Here is a 21,035-nt window from a genome sequence, read left to right as displayed (position 1 = left end):
CGTTGTTTTATTCTATCTCTTATATATTTGGAGACATTGGAGTTTTTATGTTAAAATTGACCTATTTTTGAACTAGGATATTTCATAAAGGGGCAGATTAGGGCAGATCAAACCGATTACAAATTTAAGTACAAGCAAAATGCTGCAAAACCACACTTCAAGTGTCTGTATCCACCTGTATCCTCAAAAGTTACACTTAATTTAAAGGAAGGCCTTCATCTACGTTATCCTGTTAAAAAAATATGTTATATTGAATATAGTTGTTTTGTATACATCTATATAATATTTTTCTAAAAAATATCATTTAGACAATGACTTCAGTATTCTAGATTACATGAGCAAAGCTAAGGCAGGTTTCTTGAAATATTAAATAAAACATATAATAATCTTTTTAATTGCTTTTATTAGGATGAAAACTCGTCACTTTACACATTATTTTAATTTTTTCTTAAGAAAAAGTTTCAACCTACCCTTAACCATTTTTTTTAGTTCAGGATACTGTTTACCCGCAGTCTTCTCGGGGTTAAAAGGGGAAATGATGAGAAAGGAAAGGAAAAAGGAATTTATTCTGCATTAACCTGTTTTTGCTTTATTCGTTTTCACAATCATCAGAGTCGGAATCCGAACTAGGACTGTAAATATCTAACAAATATCGAGCATCATATTATATATATCTGAACTAAAAAAATGGTTAAGGGTAGGTTGAAACTTTTTCTTAAGAAAAAATTAAAACAATGTGTAAAGTGACGAGTTTTCATCCTAATAAAAGCAATTAAAAAGATCATTATATGTTTTATTTAATATTTAAAGAAACCTGCTTTAGCTTTGCTCATGTAATCTAGAATACTGAAGTCATTGTCTGAATGATATTTTTTAGAAAAATATTATATAGATGTATACAAAACAACTATATTCAATATAACATATTTTTTTTAACAGGATAACGTAGATGGAGGCCTTTCTTTAAATTAAGTGTAACTTTTGAGGATACAGGTAGATACAGACACTTGAAGTGTGGTTTTGCAGCATTTTGCTTGTACTTTAATTTGTAATCGGTTTGGTCTGCCCCAATCTGCCCGTTTATGAAATATCCTAGTTCAAAAATAGGTCAATTTTAACATAAAAACTCCAATATAAAATTTGTGTTTTGACTAGGAAAAAAAGTTCTCTAAACATTGTAAAATTGTAAAAAATCAAGAGGAAAAGTTAGGACGAAAATATGATTTTTTGGTGCTTTTCACCAAAAATGTCCCATAACTTTTTTACCTGAATAGATAGAAAGTTGATGTTTTCAGCAAAATTGTTTGTTTTGATAAGAGCTATAATTTATATGAAGACACCAACTTCCTATCTCTAAAGCTGAAAAAAATGGATTTTGGATCTCACTTTTAGGGGGATTCATTTCAAAATGGCAGCCCTCAAAAGGTGGCCCTCGTTGTACTTGAAAACTTCTCCGGAGACATCATATACGTAAAATTAACCGTTTTGGAGAAATCCCTCACGATCACGTTTTTGCACTTTTGGACCACTGTGCAACGTCGATAATCAAGCGGATTGTAAGATTTCGATGTAAGCTTCCAGTTGCTTAACTTTTGTCCATCACTGTAGGTATTCTTACCGTATTATATCGTGTTTCATTAATCGCGCAATATATCGTGTTTGATTAAAACTTAATTACAATTGTACGCATCGTAACGCTCGTCGAATGTAGCTATTAATTCATAAATTATAACATATTCTGAGGTATGCTCTCAGGTAATAGGAATATGATTAAAACCGCCTTAAAAAGGTCTTGAAATTATTAAACATACTCTTTTACGTTTGACTATGGTGTATAACCATCAATAGTTTTACCTCCAGCGGTAACATTAGTCTAAATAATCTACATCATCTTTATTACCAATTTCGTCACGACCGCATATGTGCACACCCCGACACATTCCGATGGGCGCGTATCTTCGGAGATAGGTTGCGAGACAATTTAATTAAAAGGGGGCGTCTTTTGTTTTCGTCAGCGAGCAAATTTAAAAACGCTTGCAGTCGGCAGCTCAACACATCGCGCGTTCACACATTCGTAACCTCTGTGACACATTCAAGTGACCGCGCAACTAAATCTCAAGGCAAAATCGGACCCAGCGCTCGGGTTCTTATAAGGATGGGCAATAAACATTTATTAAGTTTTATTGTCTTTGATCGCATTATACCATTTAGAGGAGAATCTTTCTCTGGGAAGTGATATTCCGCGCGCCTTTGTGTTTTGCTTGCGTTCGCATTATCATGCGGAATAATGTTAAGTGGCGCGGGAAACGTTCGCTCGCTCCGTAGCCAGGCTTAAGATGGGTCACTTTATTTGCGCTTTATCTTAATCTCGTTTTCGAGAACACGAACAACACCTTCCCAAATTGTCGCTGCAACGCCAATTAATTAGATTCGGTTTGGGTATTGTACCAAATTGAATTACAACACTAATGAGGATCGGTTAACAGAAGTATTCGGTAGCATTCGGATCGTAACCGTAATCCTTGGCAACCCTCAGGCATCGAAAGAAAATCGTTGAACAAACGACTTATATGTTGTTGAAAGTTGACTCGCCCTCGTTATTAAACTGCAACCCTCTCGAATCTACCCCCTACATTAAACAACTGTATTTTCTCGCAGCATCCACAGCACACGCGAGCGCCTTCAACCGGCGATTGAGCCGTTGGTCTTATATTTCTGCAATGCTTTTACGGATTCCCATTACAAACATACATTCTATTGATCGCTAGCAGACGCTTGCAATTACCTAATCACCCATTTAGGGCAAGGCTGGCTCGTGCCTAAATTTGCTGCCCTCTTGTTGTGCGCATAGACTGCGCTCATGTGACCAATATATGTATGGATGTTGTACGTGTCGGTCGGTGGGGGTGAACAATAAAATAGGGGAAGGGAAGCTGGTGACTTATTCTGTTGACGGCCCAAATCAAACATAATTGTAATTGAGACACTATTATTTCGCCATTCATTGTCATCGACGGGCCGTCGTCGTGATTGCGACGATTTACTAGCGAAATAATAAATACACATTGTGTCGTTAGTCCTTTCAGAAGAACGGTGAGAAAAACATTAAAAATGATTTATTGTGAAATCTTTGGTGAGTATCCTTTGAGGTATGAAGTCGTTTCAAGAGCTACGAATTAGCCGATCTTATTCTTAATCAAATGGTACATTTCCGTTCTCGAGAACTTAGAAATGGATTCCAACAAGAACGAAGCCGAAGAAATTCTAAGAGATCTCCCTGATCTCTGATGTTATTTTTATAATCCCAAATTATAGACTTCTGCTGCAGCCAAAACTGAAACCCACAAGAATTGTGTCATTCCATGAGAACCCTCCCTTCGACAGCGAAGAAACATGATCAAATGCATTGGAACGAGAGACAAAGAAAAGGAAGCGAATCTTCAAGACATCAGGGTCCGATTGACAAGCCACACTCTGATCACGCGATGTGCGTTTCACTCCTTTGTTTTGAGTTCAACAAAGACTAAAAAAACTACCGCTCATTGCGTGGTTTAATGGTGTTGTAGAATTTTCTTGAAAAATTTCTGCATTACGGACTTTGTTTTACTCTTGATGCCGATTCCGATGATGATAACGATGATGATGATGATGACGATCAGAAAGATTCCGTCGTCCTGAGCGGGAAAACTGTATTTCTTGGCGCGAACCTCTTGCTACTTTGTATGCGTATACACGTACACACACACGCGCGTACAGATAGAGGCGCTACTTAGCATAATGATGCGTTTTAATGAGTACAACAGTATTATTTTTTTCATATGTAAATTCGCGACTCTCTTTCGTTCCCCGGTATGGGTAGTATTTTTTCGCTGCACGCAGCCTAGTTTGATAACGAATGCGCCGCTCAAGAACGCGTGTAACTCCGTTGTTCGGAGATACAGTCATGAACGAAAGCGACAAAATGCCAATATGCGGCCGCGGATACCGGTGCATCTTGTTATTCCAATGCACATCAACCTGCCCACCAATCGGAACCAGCGTGCAATGTGTCCGGGTGGATCGAAGCACAGTGGGTCATTTCATTAAATTACCTATTTGGTGACATTGGAAATAAAAAAAAAGTTAAACACGTGTAGGACTTTTTGCAGTTTTCGAGGTTTTTAAAAGCGAAAGTGTATGAATGAATAATCTGGAAACCCATGTTGTTGCATCCAATGCTATGCTCGTTATTTGCATATCCAGAAAACTGTCATATCATGCTAATAATGAATCGAACACAGCACATGGAATAATGCACGAAGGTTTATGTTGTTGAGTTATATATATTTTTTGTGAACATTGTGTTTAGTTGGGATCTCTATGCCAAATGGTACGCTTCCGTAGTAATCTGAGTGGCAAGGACGAGATTACGCGTGTTCCAAGCAGAGCTGCAATTTGTCGTGAGTATCAAATGGTCGATGTTCAGTCAGAGCGGACCAAGTCGCAGAATTGAAATTTTCGAGTTATTGATTACGTTTGGTTAAGCATTATGTAAGCTACATACCACATTTATCAGATTTGGAAAATCACGCATACAGCAGGAATAACGGATCGAAATTGTTATGATTGATCAACGAAAATCCCTCATAGTATACAGTCAGAGCGGACCATGTACCATTTATCATGGCGAAATGGCTCTATATCATGTGCAGACAGAGTGGACCATGTGACAATCATTTGTATATTGAATTTAAACAATATCCAAGCGCCGAATTCAAACCAACAAAACATTTTCTTGAAGTTAAAAGGTACCTTGTCGCAATGTGCTTGAACACGTTAGTTTAAAATGTGCACATTACTTGCTTGGTCCACTTGGCCCACTCCGACTGAACAGATCAGACAGATCAAAAATACTGGTCCTCAGTGTGAATGATCGCAAAATGTATTATTTCAGTGCGATTTAGGATGTAGCGATGACAATGAATTCATATTTGACGATTCTATTGACGAATACTGTCTAAGACGGTTGAAAATGGGGTGTTTATGCTTAACATGCTTGCCGTGCAATCATATTCATGCCAGCAGTAGATGACAGAGACTATTATGCTGAACGCAAACAAATGTTTATGCAATTCCAAACTCAGAATCCTTCTCGCTCTAATTTCCATAGCAGAATGGCACACTTTGACTAACAACTATTAATTGATTGAGGAATATTTCGAAATTGTTCAGTCATAGTGAACCAACTTTTAAAAAATGCTTCATTTGGTTCAGTCAGAGTGGACCATATACGTATAGACAGCCAAATAACTGCCTTTTTTGGTATAATACCTGATGCTTTTTTTACAACTATCATACGTCAAAGTATTGCCAGAGAGTAGCTAACATTTATGAGAACAATATTGAACGAAAAAATTGAATGCTTTGTGAATTGCAGAGCATTAAACTTTATGTTCATTTTTCACGAAATCATAAAAATGTCACATCATTCGGTCTGACTTAACACCGACCAAATGATGGTACTCACACAAAGATAATCAACAAATTTTGTGCTTCAATTGTCTTTGGTGACCATACCAAAGTCCACTAGCGTGAAAAGAATATTCTCACAACACTAGCAAATGGTTCTACTTGACAGTAAAAACACATCTACATGGTGAGTGCCCTGCCTGATTGAATGATTTCACGCTTAACTTTTCAATAGGACCTTTCTGTTTGGATCGATTCTCTTCATCGACATTCTCTACCGTTAATAACTTAGCGGTAAAAGCGTTTCCTCATCTGTTCGACGACAAAAAGTGTAGAAAGGAACCTCGTTGATCCCTATGTGAACTCCGCCTGCGAATGACGGATCCCAATAATAGCATGTTTCAGGAATAGCATGACCTGAAATTATTGAGAACCAGAGCAGTGCACAGTGGTCCAAAAGTGCAAAAACGTGATCGTGAGGGATTTCTATAAAACGGTTAATTTTACGTATATGATGTCTTCGGAGAAGTTTTAAAGTACAACGAGGGCCACCTTTTGAGGGCTGCCATTTTGAAATGAATCCCCCTAAAAGTGAGATCCAAAATCCATTTTTTTCAGCTTAAGAGATAGGAAGTTTGTGTCTTCATAAAAATTATAGCTCTTATCAAAACAAACAATTTTGCTGAAAACATCAACTTTCTATCTATTCAGGTAAAAAAGTTATGGGACATTTTTGGTGAAAAGCACCAAAAAATCATATTTTCGTCCTAACTTTTCCTCTTGATTTTTTACAATTTTACAATGTTTAGAGAAATTTTTTGCCTAGTCAAAACACACATTTTTGACGCACGTTGTTTTTTTCTATCTCTTATATATTTGGAGATATTGGAGTTTTTATGTTAAAATTGACCTATTTTTGAACTAGGATATTTCATAAAGGGGCAGATTGGGGCAGACCAAACCGATTACAAATTAAAGTACAAGCAAAATGCTGAAAAACCACACTTCAAGTGTCTGTATCCACCTGTATCCTCAAAAGTTACACTTAATTCAAAGGAAGGCCTCCATCTACGTTATCCTGTTAAAAAAATATGTCATAATGAATATAGTTGTTTTGTATACATCTATATAATATTTTTCTAAAAAATATCATTTAGACAATGACTTCAGTATTCTAGATTACATGAGCAAAGCTAAGGTAGGTTTCTTTAAATATTAAATAAAACATTGCAAGTATTGGATAAATATTTTTCAATTTCCGGTACAATATCAGGTGTCAATGTCGTATCTATTCCAAAATGTTTGGACACTTCTTCTATCAGGTCAATCATGTTAACATTTTTATAACCATTGCCATTTTTCCAAAGCATAAACACTTGTTGATAATTCATTTTTCCTGTAGATATTTGAAATATCCTAGTTCAAAAATAGGTCAATTTTAACATAAAAATTCCAATATCTCCAAATATATAAGAGATAGAAAAAAACAACGTGCGTCAAAAATGTGTGTTTTGACTAGGCAAAAAAGTTCTCTAAACATTGTAAAATTGTAAAAAATCAAGAGGAAAAGTTAGGACGAAAATATGATTTTTTTGGTGCTTTTCACCAAAAATGTCCCATGACTTTTTTACCTGAATAGATAGAAAGTTGATGTTTTCAGCAAAATTGTTTTTTTTGATAAGAGCTATAATTTTTATGAAGACACCAACTTCTTATCTCTAAAGCTGGAAAAAATGGATTTTGGATCTCACTTTTAGGGGGATTCATTTCAAAATGGCAGCCCTCAAAAGGTGGCCCTCGTTGTACTTTAAAACTTCTCCGAAGACATCATATACGTAAAATTAACCGTTTTGGAGAAATCCCTCACGATCACGTTTTTGCACTTTTGGACCACTGTGCAGTGGGTCCAAAGCCCCAGTAAAGGAGGATGGTGGTAATAGCTGTTATCCATGGTTGTTATGGAAAGAAAGTAATTGATAAACCCCTAATCCAAGGTGTAAAGCAACCCGTGCCGAGGGATGAATGGTAGGGGGGGTCTAAATCCTGCCGATAACGGAGCCTGTGGAGCACCAGAACACCCTCCACAGTATCGTCTGCCCTTGCTGCATTAAGCTGGTCACTGATGCAGCGGACCTTCTTTACCGCGAGATTCGTGGGACTTCTATGAATAATCCGAAGGATAACAATAAAAAGTCACAGGAGGGGTTGTGTCCGAGACACGACCGCATAATAGACGTAGGTTTCCTTTAGGTTATCTGTTGATTTTGGATATTTACATCGTTGAACTCTTTGATAATGATTAGGTGGACCTGCAAAGGGCCGTTTTGTTTGGTTGTTGGGTATTGTTTGTTCATTCCAGCAGTGTTTAACGGGTGATGAAGACAGAAGGATGATAAACAGTCGTTGGATGGTGCGTATCAGATAAAGGATACCGAAGTGGAACGAGATATGATGAGAACCGCCCTCTATGATCCTAGACGAGATGCCTCTTGTGATATGTATTGATGAAATAAAGAAAAAAAAATCACCAATGTAATATAAGATAATTATTAATACCGAACACAATTATAAATTTTTCTTATCAGTAAAAACATGTTACTTTAATATAGCGAAAATATATTTGAAATTTTTTTTTCCAAAATATATATTTTTATCAAGGCTCATATGGCGTTAGCCTGACGGGGCCGGAAATTCACTATTTTGACAGTTTTTCTTATTATCTATGTAAGTAATATGTAACCGATTACTCGCGGTCGGCTCGAGGTTAGTATTACAAGTTTTCTCGTAATTGGGATGTTGCTGTCTCCAATACTCTGTACGTGTGCCCGACACGGGATACTTCCTATTGGGATGCAGCTGACCATTAATCAGCAACGCCCCCCTAGTATGTACCTCATATCTAGCGTGGTGCGTCTTCTCGACTCGAGGAATCCAGGATAGAATGGTCACTAGCCGGCGCAAACATCAGCTCGTGTAGAGTTGTCATGAGCGGTACAACCTTTGACTCTTGTTGAATCATCAGTGGACTGCACAACCTTCGGCCCGTGTATCTGTAAAGAGTGTGTGTATGTATTGCCGCAACTAAGTAAAAGTTTATAGATCGGATAGGAGGGACACAACGAAGGAAACATCATTAAACGTTGACATCGGCGTTTCTGAGGAACAGGTATAGATGAAGCAAAAGATCAGGATCACGGCTACCTAAGATATCCCGGACGGGGATATCCGATTGTCTGCCTTGTGCTCTCAGTGCTCTAGAGAGCTGAGAGCGAGCAGCATGGAACCGGATACACGACCAGACAACATGCTCGATGTCGTGGTAGCCATCGCCACAATCACAAAGTTTGTTTGCTGCGAGCCCAATGCGATAGAGATGCGCGTTTAGGTTGTAGTGATTGGACATAAGCCGAGATATCACGCGAATGAAATCACGACCTACATTCAATCCCTTAAACCAAGCACTCGTCGAAACCTTAGGGATAATCGTGTGTAACCAACGACCGAACTCATCTTCACTCCACATGCGCTGCCAACTAACGAGTGTGTGCTGACGAGGAATCTGACAAAAATACATTATAGGCAATTTGCCTTTCAAAAAGTGTGCCTTTTGAAGCGCCCACCTTAGCTAGCGAGTCCGCTTTCTCATTCCCCGGAATCGAGCAATGAGAGGGAACCCATGCTAAGGTAATCTTGAATAATTTTTCGACCAAAACACTCAATAGATGTCTTATTCTTGTTAGGAAATAAGATGAGCGTTTATCAACTTTCATTGAGCGGATTGCCTCTATTGAGCTGAGACTGTCTGAAAAAATAAAATAGTGGTCGATGGGCGATGTTTCAATGATCCCTAATGCGTAATATATCGCACCCAGTTCAGCGACATACACGGAACAAGGATCTTTGAGTTTGAAAGAGGCACTGGAATTTTCATTGAAGATGCCGAAGCCAGTGGACCCGTTTATGAATGAACCGTTAGCAAAGAACATTTTATCAGATCTAACTTTCCCATATTTTTCCGAAAATATCGACGGAATAGCATTGGATTGAAGATGATCTGGGATTCCATGGATTTTTTGTCGCATGGACAGATCAAAAATGACAGAGGAATTGCAAAAATATGGGAAACAAACTTGGTTGGAGATGCCTGGTGAAGGGTGCACGTCGTGGGTAAGGTACTCATGGTATAAAGACATAAAACTTGAATGAGGAGTCAGTTGGAGTAGATTTTCGAAGTTATCAATCACCAATGGATTCATGATCTTGCAACGGATGAGAAATCTGTAGGATAATTCTGTGAACCGAAGAGTAAGCGGGAGTACTCCTGCCAAGACTTCGAGACTCATCGTATGTGTCGAATGCAATCACCCCATGGCTATACGCAAGCAACGATATTGTATCCTCTCCAGCTTGAATATATTTGAAATGGGAAAGGTAATTTTCTTTTATAATTTTTATTTTCTGATTGTTTATTCAACCCAATGCGAATTTTAATTGGACTAACAATACCTAATACTATATGTACTATATGTAGTGAGACTCTATGTTGTACGGGAAAGGGTTAACACAACGGCTATCGTATACAATTTTACACCTACCCTTGTGCTAAATTTTTCACAATACACGATCGGACATTGATATGGAGTTTCACGAAGCAACCAACATCAAAGTTCCAAATTTAATTTTCATTTGCTAGAATTATTCGTATCACTCTTCTTACTTGCAATATAAAAATGCCCCCGACTTTCATGTATTTGCAATGCCGATTTCCATCAGGCAGCTTGGTTTTGATGTCTCTGTTTGGGAACACATCTCGGCGGGAGCAAAAGCTCCCCCTACTTTCATGTATTTTCAATGCCGATTTCCCCTAGGCAGCTTGGTTTTGATGTCTCTGTTAGGGAACCGCCGCATGTGTCGTCAATTTCGGCCAATCAGAAGTGGGTATTTCTGTTAGGATAGGGGTTGAGATTTTTCAATTGTTTGATAGTTAGTTTAATGATATATATATTATTTTATTCAATATAAAAAATTGTTATGGAGTGCCGAAATCGATTGACGCAAAAATTTCATCAATCCATCATGAAATGACTGAGCAATAAACGTTTGAAATTGGACAATGTTCGCGATGTGCTCGATTCTCGATTTTCAATTTGTACCCCAATATGTTCCCGAAAGACGTAATCCTACGTCAAAAACCAAGACGATGCCAAGTACGCCTTCAACGCTTTCGTGGCCTCCGAAGAACCGGACTTCTACTCAAGCGGCATAGATAAACTCATTTCTCGTTGATAGAAATGTGTTGATTGTAATGGTTCTTATATCGATTAATAAAGTTTATTCTTTATTTCAAAGTTAATGGTTAAAAACCGCAAGAACATTCTTTTCGATCTTATAAAAAAATGCATGAAAAAATTTGTTCCAGGAAAGGCGGAAGGAGGCCACCTACATAACGAGTCCAAGATACTTCCATTAACATCAAATCAAAGGACAGCATCTTGACACCTTGGGCAACTTCCTAAACAGCATCCCGGCCGAGGCTTATCGATGCAGGAAGGTTCATAGAATGTTGAGTTTCTGTACTTTACCGGTACAACAATTTTGCAAAAAAAATGAGATGAGATTATGCAGTCAAGATACGTTGGTTAATTATAGGACACTCTAAAGTTCATGAGTTCACCGGTAAATCTAAACCTCACTGGAAACCAACAGGTGGAATGGATGAGCTTATAAACATGATGCTGTAACTTTGCATAGTGACTTTTTTCTTATATAAAATGCTGTGAGTATCACAAACTGCTTTCGGGTTCTAAACTGATAGGGCAAGGCTCGGAAATTACTACTGTAACCTGTCCATTGTTCTTAAAAACCTCAAGAAATATTTTCAATAAGTTTTTCTACAGAAAACATAACCATTCACGCTACCGGCCAACCCAGTGTGCAACACGACACGAATTGCACCGGAGTCTTATTAAAACGCCGATCCGGAGATCATTTTTCATTGAAAATGTAACCAAAGAGAACAAAAAGAAACACGCATAAAAACAGCAATAATACGAATCAAAACATCTATTTATGTGTATATGCGTGAGCTGGATGAGCTTGATCATATTACAACTCATCTACATAAGTAATTACTATTTTTGAGTCGCGTTTGGAACGGGAAACCTGACGGTTTGCATGCGCCGAAGGTAGGTTCCGGTTGTACGCGAAGGAGAGTCAAGTTGCTCACCGTCATCGCCATCAGCTTATTATCATCGGTGCCACGCAATATGTGTGTGTGTGTGTGTACAATTGGTAGCAATAAAATGGTGTTCCAAGAATAATTGCACAATGTCGCATGAATGATACATTGTCGTGCTGTGTTCTCCGATATTTCTGCCGTCGGTAAACGTTTTTTTGGCGAGTTTCAGCTTCAAAAATCACAACAATCAAGTCACTATTCTACCAATTTTATTCGCGCAAAATCATTGGCCGCATGAGTGCAATTAAACAATCTTCAAACAATTTACACAAGCATTGTGAATCGTCAAATTACCCTCTACCAATTGGCGTGTAAATCTTTTCTCCCCTTCACTCAATCTCTAGCTCGGCTTCGAGTTCTTTCCTATATACCTACCTATAACATCCTGGCAAAAAAGCGAACATTTAAATATAAAATCGCTCTTCATTTCGCTCGAGAACAAAACAGCATATTTTTTTTCGTTTGGCCCTCGATTCGTCCTCTCCCACCTTCAAAAGCACTTTTTCCTGCTGCTCGGGATGTATTCTGTTGCCGGTTCGCCCTCCCGTTTCCTTTTGTTTTCCATTGTTCCTAATGTAACGGAATACGAGAGCATTATTTGATTCGAATGCCACGAGAAATGGGTGAAAATCTAGACATTGCACCATCCGTGGAAAGGAAGTAGCCGCTACCTTCGAGGAGCCGAGCGTACCAAGGTGTACCAGGACAGATGCGATGCGAGGGGTGGTGGCTCGAGCGCACGACGATTGTTGAAAAATGTTTTTTAAAAAGTTGTAGAAAGGAGTTTCGCTTCTTTTCACTCGAAAGCGCAGGCCGAAAGGACCCTTCCCCGGTGCATTCGAGGGCGTTGTCTGGATTATATTTCTATGTTGTTATTTTTTTAGTGCCCGAAAAAAAAATCTCAGCTTACAGTGCTACGCGTACGGTTTAAGGATTTGTGTTTGAATTTGTGATATCAGATTTTCGTACCATAAAGCTGTACTTGTGTAACAAGGCAAAAATAATTGACAATCTGTATAAACATATCTTTTTGACACACCCGAATAGTTCGATCACTGGCTCGATTTATCATAAAATCGAAACGACCAAAGTTATCGCTGTGGAGGTAAAATTGTACCCTATTATGCGGATCATCTGTCCTGTACTAAGATCTTCTACACACAATTGGGATTCGAGTCTGAGGACTCGGCTAGTTCTGAGTTCCTTAACGAGAAATTTAGAGATTCCGCCACCCACTACGAAAACGTACTACATGGGCTGAAAAGTCTCGGAATTTTTCAACAGATGGCGCCACTCAAAAATAAGTAAGATTCATTCCGAGAGGTTCATCTGTCACTAGCTCATGTAGGAAATTTCATGGCATTTCGTTTATTTGTTCACAAACTACCATTGTTTAAGTGTCACTACCAAAGCAGTGAGTTTTACTCTAATTAAGTTAACTGTTCATTCACATCTTTCATATCCGTAACGATAACAACCTTGAAATGGGAAGATCTCCGCCAGAATCGCTCTATAGTTTTTTTGTGCCGCACAAAATTTTTAGAATTTTTAGAACAAAAACACACAGAAACAGAAGACGCGTAAGAACACCTTAAATACAAATTATGGTAGTGCTGGATCTCAACAATAAATAATAGTTTCAAAATTAAAACAAATATTCAGAATTGTTTCATGAATTCTATTTGGCTTTGAGCCAGCATGATTTCTCAAATTTCTCAGAAATTTCACGCCACTCGTATATAACAGAAGACTAATCTCGATAGGATTTTTCAATTTTTTTTTCAACGGATTTCGAGTCCATATTTCCCGGTTCAAAACATGACTGCTTCGCTCGGATGACCTGGCATCTACTCTTTGAAAAGCACAATTTTTGTGCTGGAAGGTAATTTTTTTTTTTCCAAAATATATATTTTTATAAAGGCTCATATGGCGTTAGCCTCACGGGGCCGGGAGTTCAATACAATTTTTCTTATTATCTATGTTAGTAATATGTAACCGATTACTCGCGGTTGGCTCGAGGTTAGTATTACAAGTGTTTTCGTAATTGGGATGTTGCTGTCTCCAATGCTCTGTACGTGTGCCCGACACGGGATACTTCCTATTGGGATGCAGCTGACCATTAATCAGCAACGCCCCCCTAGTCTGTACCTCATATCTAGCGTGGTGCGTCTTTCTCGACTCGAGGAATCCAGGATAGAATGGTCACTAGCCGGCGCAATCATCAGTTCGTTTAGAGTTGTCATGATCGGTACAACCTTTGGCTCTTGTTGAATGATCAGTGGACTGCACAACCTTTTGCCCGTGTGTCTGTAAAGAGTGTGTGTATGTATTGCCGCGACTAAGTAAAAGTTTATCGATCGGATAGGAGGGATATGAAACGGGGACACAACGAAGGAAACATCATTAAACGTTGACATCGGCGTTTCTGAGGAACAGGTATAGAAGAAGCAGAAGATCAGGATCCCGGCTACCTAAGATATCCCGGACGGGGATATCCGATTGTCTGCCTTGTGCTCTTAGTGCTCTAGAGAGCTGAGAGCGAGCAGTATGGAACCGGATACACGACCAGACAACATGCTCGATGTCGTGGTAGCCATCGCCACAATCACAAAGATTGTTTGCTGCGAGCCCAATGCGATAGAGATGCGCGTTTAGGTTGTAGTGATTGGACATAAGCCGAGATATCACGCGAATGAAATCACGACCTATATTCAATCCCTTGAACCATGCCCTCGTCGAGACCTTAGGGATAATCGTGTGTAACCAACGACCGAACTCATCTCCACTTCACATGCGCTGCCAACTTACGAGCATATACTGACGAGGAATGTGGAAAAATTCATTATAAGCAATTTGCCTTTCAAAAAGAGTGCCTTCTAAAGCGCCCACCTTAGCTAGCGAGTCCGCTTTCTCATTCCCCGGAATCGAGCAATGAGAGGGAACCCATGCTAAGGTAATCTTGAATAATTTTTCGACCAAAACACTCAATAGTTGTCTTATTCTAGTTAGGAAATAAGATGAGCGTTTATCAACCTTCATTGAGCGGATTGCCTCTAATGAGCTGAGACTGTCTGAAAAAATAAAATAGTGGTCGATGGGCAATGTTTCAATGATCCCCAGTGCGTAGTATATCGCACCCAGTTCAGCAACATACACGGAACAAGGATCTTTGAGTTTGAAAGAGGCACTGGAATTTTCATTGAAGATGCCAAAGCCAGTGGACCCGTTTATGAATGAACCGTCAGTAAAGAACATTTTATCAGATCTAACTATGCCCCCATATTCTGCCGAAAATATCGGCGGAATAGAATCTGAGCGTAGATGATCTGGGATTCCATGGATTTTTTGTCGCATGGACAGATCAAAAATGACAGAGGAATTGCAAAAGTATGGGAAGCAAACTTGGTTGGAGATGCCTGGTGAAGGGTGCACGTCGTGGGTAAGGTACTCATGGTATAAAGACATAAAACTTGACTGAGGAGTCAGCTGGAGTAGATTTTCGAAGTTATCAATCACCAATGGATTCATGATCTTGCAACGGATGAGAAATCTGTAGGATAATTCTGTGAACCGAAGAGTAAGCGGGGGTACTCCTGCCAAAACTTCGAGACTCATCGTATGTGTCGAATGCAAACACCCCATGGCTATACGCAAGCAACGATATTGTATTCTCTCCAGCTTGAGAATATGAATCCTGGCAGCTGATCGGAAGCAAAAACTGCCATATTCTAACACTGATAATATCGTTGTTTTGTATAACTGAATGAGGTCTCCTGGATGGGCACCCCACCATGTTCCGGTTATTGTTTGGAGAAAATTGATTCTTTGCTGGCATTTCTGTTTCAAATACGCAATGTGTATTCCCCAGGTACATTTAGAGTCAAAATATACTCCAAGGTATTTGAAAAACATCGAGTGCTTGATCGTTTTGCCGGATAGGTGAAGCTGGAATTGGGCGGGTTCGTGCTTCCTAGAAAAAACGACCATTTCGGTTTTCTCCGTAGAGAATTCGATACCCAGCTTGAGAGCCCACGTGAACAGATTGTTCAGGGTATCTTGCAAGGATTTTTGCAGAACGGCGGGATTAGTACCCGTGAATTGTACACGTAAATTGTACAGGAAATTATTCAGAATTGGTGAAAGTCCACGATTATGAAGTTTATCTGAGAGAATTTCCATGGAAACTGAATCAAATGCCCCTTTGATATCGAGAAAAACGGAAGCCATTTGTTCTTTGCGAGCAAATGCGATTTGGATTTCAGAAGATAGCAGCGCGAGACAATCATTTGTCCCTCTACCTCGGCGGAAGCCAAACTGCGTATTTGACAGCAAATTGTTCGTTTCGACCCACTTGTCCAAACGAAGTAGAATCATTTTCTCTAACAATTTACGAATACAGGATAACATTGCAATCGGCCTATACGAGTTGTGATCGCTAGCCGGCTTGTTGGGTTTCCGTATGGCTATCACTCTCACTTGTCTCCAGTCATGCGGGACAATATTCAGCTCCAGAAACTTGTTGAACAAGTTCAGCAAACGCTGTTTTGCCAAGTCGGGAAGATTCTTCAACAAGTTGAATTTAATCTTGTCCGACCCCGGAGCTGAATTGTTACATGAGAGGAGGGCAATTGAGAATTCCACCATCGAAAAATTCTCATAGTCGCATTGGAGTGGAATGTCGCGTACGACGCTTTGTGCAGGAACGGAATCGGGACAAACCTTTCTTGCAAATTTGAAAATCCAACGGTCAGAGTATTCCTCACTTTCATTTGTATGGTTCCAGCCACGCATTCTCCTAGCCGTATTCCAAAGAGTGCTCATAGCGGTCTCCCTTGACAAACCATTGACGAACTTTCGCCAATATCCACGCTTTTTTGCTTTAATCAGACCTTTTAGTTTGGCTAATAGAGCTTGGTGCTTTCGAAACCATTCCACTAGTCCAGTTTTCCGGAATTTTTTGAAAGCGGATGATTTTTCAAGGTAGACCTTTGAACACTCCTTGTCCCACCAAAGTGATGGAGGACGACGTCGTAAAGTGGTAGCAGGAACACGTTTCTTTTGAGCTTGAAGTGCGCTTTCGTAAATCAAACTCGATATAAAATTATACTCTTCGAGTGGAGGAAGTTCATGCATTGAAACAAGTGCTTCAGATATTATTTCTGCAAATTTTCTCCAGTCAATATTTTTCGTGAGGTCATGCGCAATATCGACTGACTCACGAGAACCTGATTCATTGGCGATCGATAAAATTATTGGCAGGTGGTCACTACCGTGGGGATCTTGGATTACCTTCCACGTGCAATCCAGGGATAACGAAGAAGAGCAAAGTGATATGTCTAGCATGCTTGCCCGTGCAGGAGGGTTGGCTATTCTAGTTGCTTCCCCAGTATTCAAAACTGTCAATTTGAAGTTGTCACACAGATCATAAATCAAAGTGGCACGGTTGTCATCGTAGAGTGAACCCCATGCTGTTCCATGGGAGTTGAGGTCACCTAAGATTAGCCGCGGCTCCGGCAGTGCCTCGATGATATAAAAAAACTGATGGCGGCCAACCATAGTTCTTGGAGGAATATATATCGAGGCAATGCAGAGGTCTTTGCCATTGATTTGTGTCTGGCAAGCGACAACTTCAATGCCTGTCATCGATGGGAGAGTGACTCTATAGAAGGAGTGGCATTTTTTGATCCCCAATAGTACGCCACCAAACGAGTCATTTCGATCGAGGCGAATAATGTTGAAATCGTGGAAATTCAGTTCGTCGGCTGAAGAAAGCCATGTTTCACAGAGGGAAAACACATCACAGTTAGAACTATGAATTAAAAATTTAAATTGATCTAGTTTAGGGATGATGCTTCTGCAATTCCACTGTATTACAGTGGTCAAATCCTTGACCTCTTGCACTGAATCAGGCATCGAGGGAAATGAACGCTGCTAAAAAACCACATTTTTCTTTCAAAAATGTTCTCACAATCGGAAGCAAATATAATACTATGCTTTTAAGAGGGTCATTTATATTTAAAGCATTTAAAATATTGTCCACCAGGTCAGAAAGCGCAAGCAAGCCAGATTGTGGCTGTTGCCTCGACCGCGAAAAAGGAACAGACGTGTTGGGCTCTGCTCCGGGAAGTGCTGAGGACCCCTGGTGCGTAGAAGAACCGCTTAAACCAGGAGGTACTTGCTTCGGTCTATTCTCAGCACGTTCGATACGAGGTTTCATTCCAACTTGGGAAGTTTCGGTCTTCTTTCTGGGGAGTGATGGAAAAGAAGTAATTTTTCTTTTCCTAATGGCACCCTGCAATGTACCGGAACTTCCTGCATTGGGAGCGTCTGCAACAGGCTCGTCGTTCTGCAGAATGGAGTAGGGATTGTACTGAGTCGTTGGGGCGGAACTCTTAAGCATTTCTGCATAAGTCCGCTTGGAACGTTCCTTTAAGGAACGCTTGAGTTTTTCCCCTCGTTGTATGTACACCGGGCATTGAGAAAGATCATGGAGGGCCCCGTCGCAATGAAGACACTTGCGCTCTTTTGCGCAAGAAGTCCCATCATGACTCTCTCCACAATCTGCGCAACGTTGTTTATTGCAACAATAGGCGGCCGTGTGACCGAGTTGCATACATTTGTTGCATTTCATTACCCGGGGTACAAACAACCGAACAGGTAAACGAAGAGCACCTATTGCAACGTAGTTTGGAAGAGCGGAACCATCAAATGTCACTCGAAAAGAGTTTGTCCGATTGAGAACTCGTTTGTCATTTTTAAGTGACACAGATCTTCTGGAAGGTAATGTTGTTATCGATTGTATACACTCTAAATCGAATCAGAACATTGTCAAGCAGCTCTAAGTAGTTGCCGAATTCATTTTTTGTGGAAAATGTACCGTTTTGTCTCAATTTCCGAACACTTAAGCTTTGTTGGCCATTAAACAGTGTCTCATTACTCGAAATGGTACTTTTTCGCGAAATTAATGCGGCTTTGGGACACAATAGAGTCTTTTCTTTCCTTTGTCCACCATGAAATTAATATATAAATACATATTCATGGTAAAAACTAAAAATATATTTGAATTGTCTCAAATTCCGAACACCAAAAATGCAATTAAAAAAAAAATCATAACTTTTGAGCTACTAGACCTATTCAGATGATCGATATATCAAATTAAAACCAATTAGCTATTCTTCTTTGGAAAAATACTATACTCCCTAAAATTTGGATTTTATGCTTCGAAACATGATTCAACTTCTTGATTTAATTTGCTAACGCAAACATTTTATCGCTGGTTTTGCAGTCACTTTTTTGCAATGTATTGTAAGTTTTAGGCAGTATCGATACCTGTAAATGATGTTAAAATGAAGCCTATACCACAATGAATGTCAGGATTTTTATTATTCAATTATTTGTAACATTAAAGTTCAGTAAATTTACATCTCTAAGGGGGGACTGCCATACAAATGAAACACAAATTTCTGTATTACTCGAGAATTAATCAAACAAGTGCAACCAAATTATGCATCTGGAGGTTTTAGGATGCTATAAATGGTTCTATGGTGGTTAGATACTCCTTCCCCTCTCTGAGGGGGACTGCAATACTCTAGAATTAATCAAGCAAATGAAACCAAATTAGGCATATGGAGGTTTTAAAGTGCAATAAATGTTTCTATGGTGATTAGACACTCCACCCCCCCTCTCTGAGGGGGGACTTCCACGCAATGAAACACGAGTTTCTACATTACTCGAGAATTAATCAAGCAAATGTAACAAAATTAGGCACCCAAATTTCTGCATGACTCGAAAACTAATCAAGTAAATGGAACCAAATTTGGCATGTAAAGATTTTAGTGGGCATGAAACGTTTCTATGGTAAATGGACACTCCTCCCCCGTCTCTAAGGAGAGAAGAAGGGAGGGGTCTGTCTTTATTCTATTATATTTTCTGTATCAAACATTTATTCCATGTAACGGAGAAACTTGTTATTTGCAAATGGTTGAAAAATCTTGAACAAGAATTGTGTCTGAAAATAATCTGATATTAAAATGATGAGTTTTGGTAGAAGTACTAGGAATTTGTTAGTAAAAGCTAAATTCAATGGGATCGATTAGAAGATCAATCAATGAACAGAGAGAAAATTTGAATGTTTCAAGGTATTGATAAAAAAACACAATTTTTGGGCGGGGCGAAGTTTGCCGGGTCTGCTAGTGAATTATAAATGTTTCAAACTTAAAATTTCGATAAGATGTTATATATAATGTTATATATTTAATTTATTTATTCATTTTAATTTTCGCCAAACAAATGTAGACTACATACTTATATATTAATGTTACAATGTTTTCTTCAGTTAAATATTATTCCTACGGAACATGTTTCTTTTTAGCTGTTTTTTGTTCATTGTTGTGTCAATTTATTCGCAGTGCTGATTGTATATATGCATCATGCGATTGATAGGAGCGTTGTTTGCATAATTTGTTCTGGATGTTTTGGTTAGAAACAAATTTCGTGTTCTTAGTTGACGCCAGGTGCTATACCGTCAGGTCCTGGTCCTTTTGTTCCATCTAATTTCTTTAATGCATGGCATATTTCTTGTTGTGAAAGATAGTTTACCGATATGTCATTTGGATATTCCGGTAAAAATGAAAAGTAGTCCCGATCGCTATTTTCTTCGGAAGATGTGGTATATTTTTCCTGAAAGAAATTTGCAAAGAGATTACAAATTTCGTTCGAAGTAGTCCCTTCATCTTCATCGAGATGCATCTGCGATGGAAAGTTATTGCTTTTGAGCTTAGATATTACGTAATTAAAGAATTTCTTCGGACACGATTTGACTTCTGTTTCGACCTTTCTATTATACTCTTCGTGTGCACTTTTAATGGTAAAATTTAGTTCTTTGGTAATATTCTGATATTCTAGCAAATTTTGATTACTTTTGTCTATTTTGTATTTTTTATGTGACAACTGCATCTATTTTTGTTATGATTCCTGTACCTATCTTTGCAAACTCCAAAGTGGAATAACCCTTCAATATTTTCCCTCATATCCAGGACAAAACGTCCAACCTAGCCACGAGGCACTGCACCTTTCCCTCTACAAGCGAAACGCTTCCATGAGGAAGCGAGCGAAAAAATCTCAAATTCAAGGACCCCGACGAAAAAAGTGAATGATTGCACTCGAGAGCCTCTCATGACGAGTTATGGGATGATATTGAAATTAAATACTGAATTGCAACGTCCGATTACGCGATGAAAGGAATAAAAGGATTACCTACTTCCCGTTCCATTGAGCGTTCCGAACAAATGCGTTCGCAAAGGTGTTGCAATGCCATCATCATGTTGACGGCGCAGATGAGAAACACTCA

This window comes from Toxorhynchites rutilus, chromosome 2, assembly GCF_029784135.1.
Source record: "Toxorhynchites rutilus septentrionalis strain SRP chromosome 2, ASM2978413v1, whole genome shotgun sequence".
Classification (NCBI taxonomy): Eukaryota; Metazoa; Arthropoda; class Insecta; order Diptera; family Culicidae; genus Toxorhynchites; species Toxorhynchites rutilus.
This window is presented reverse-complemented; position numbering follows the sequence as displayed.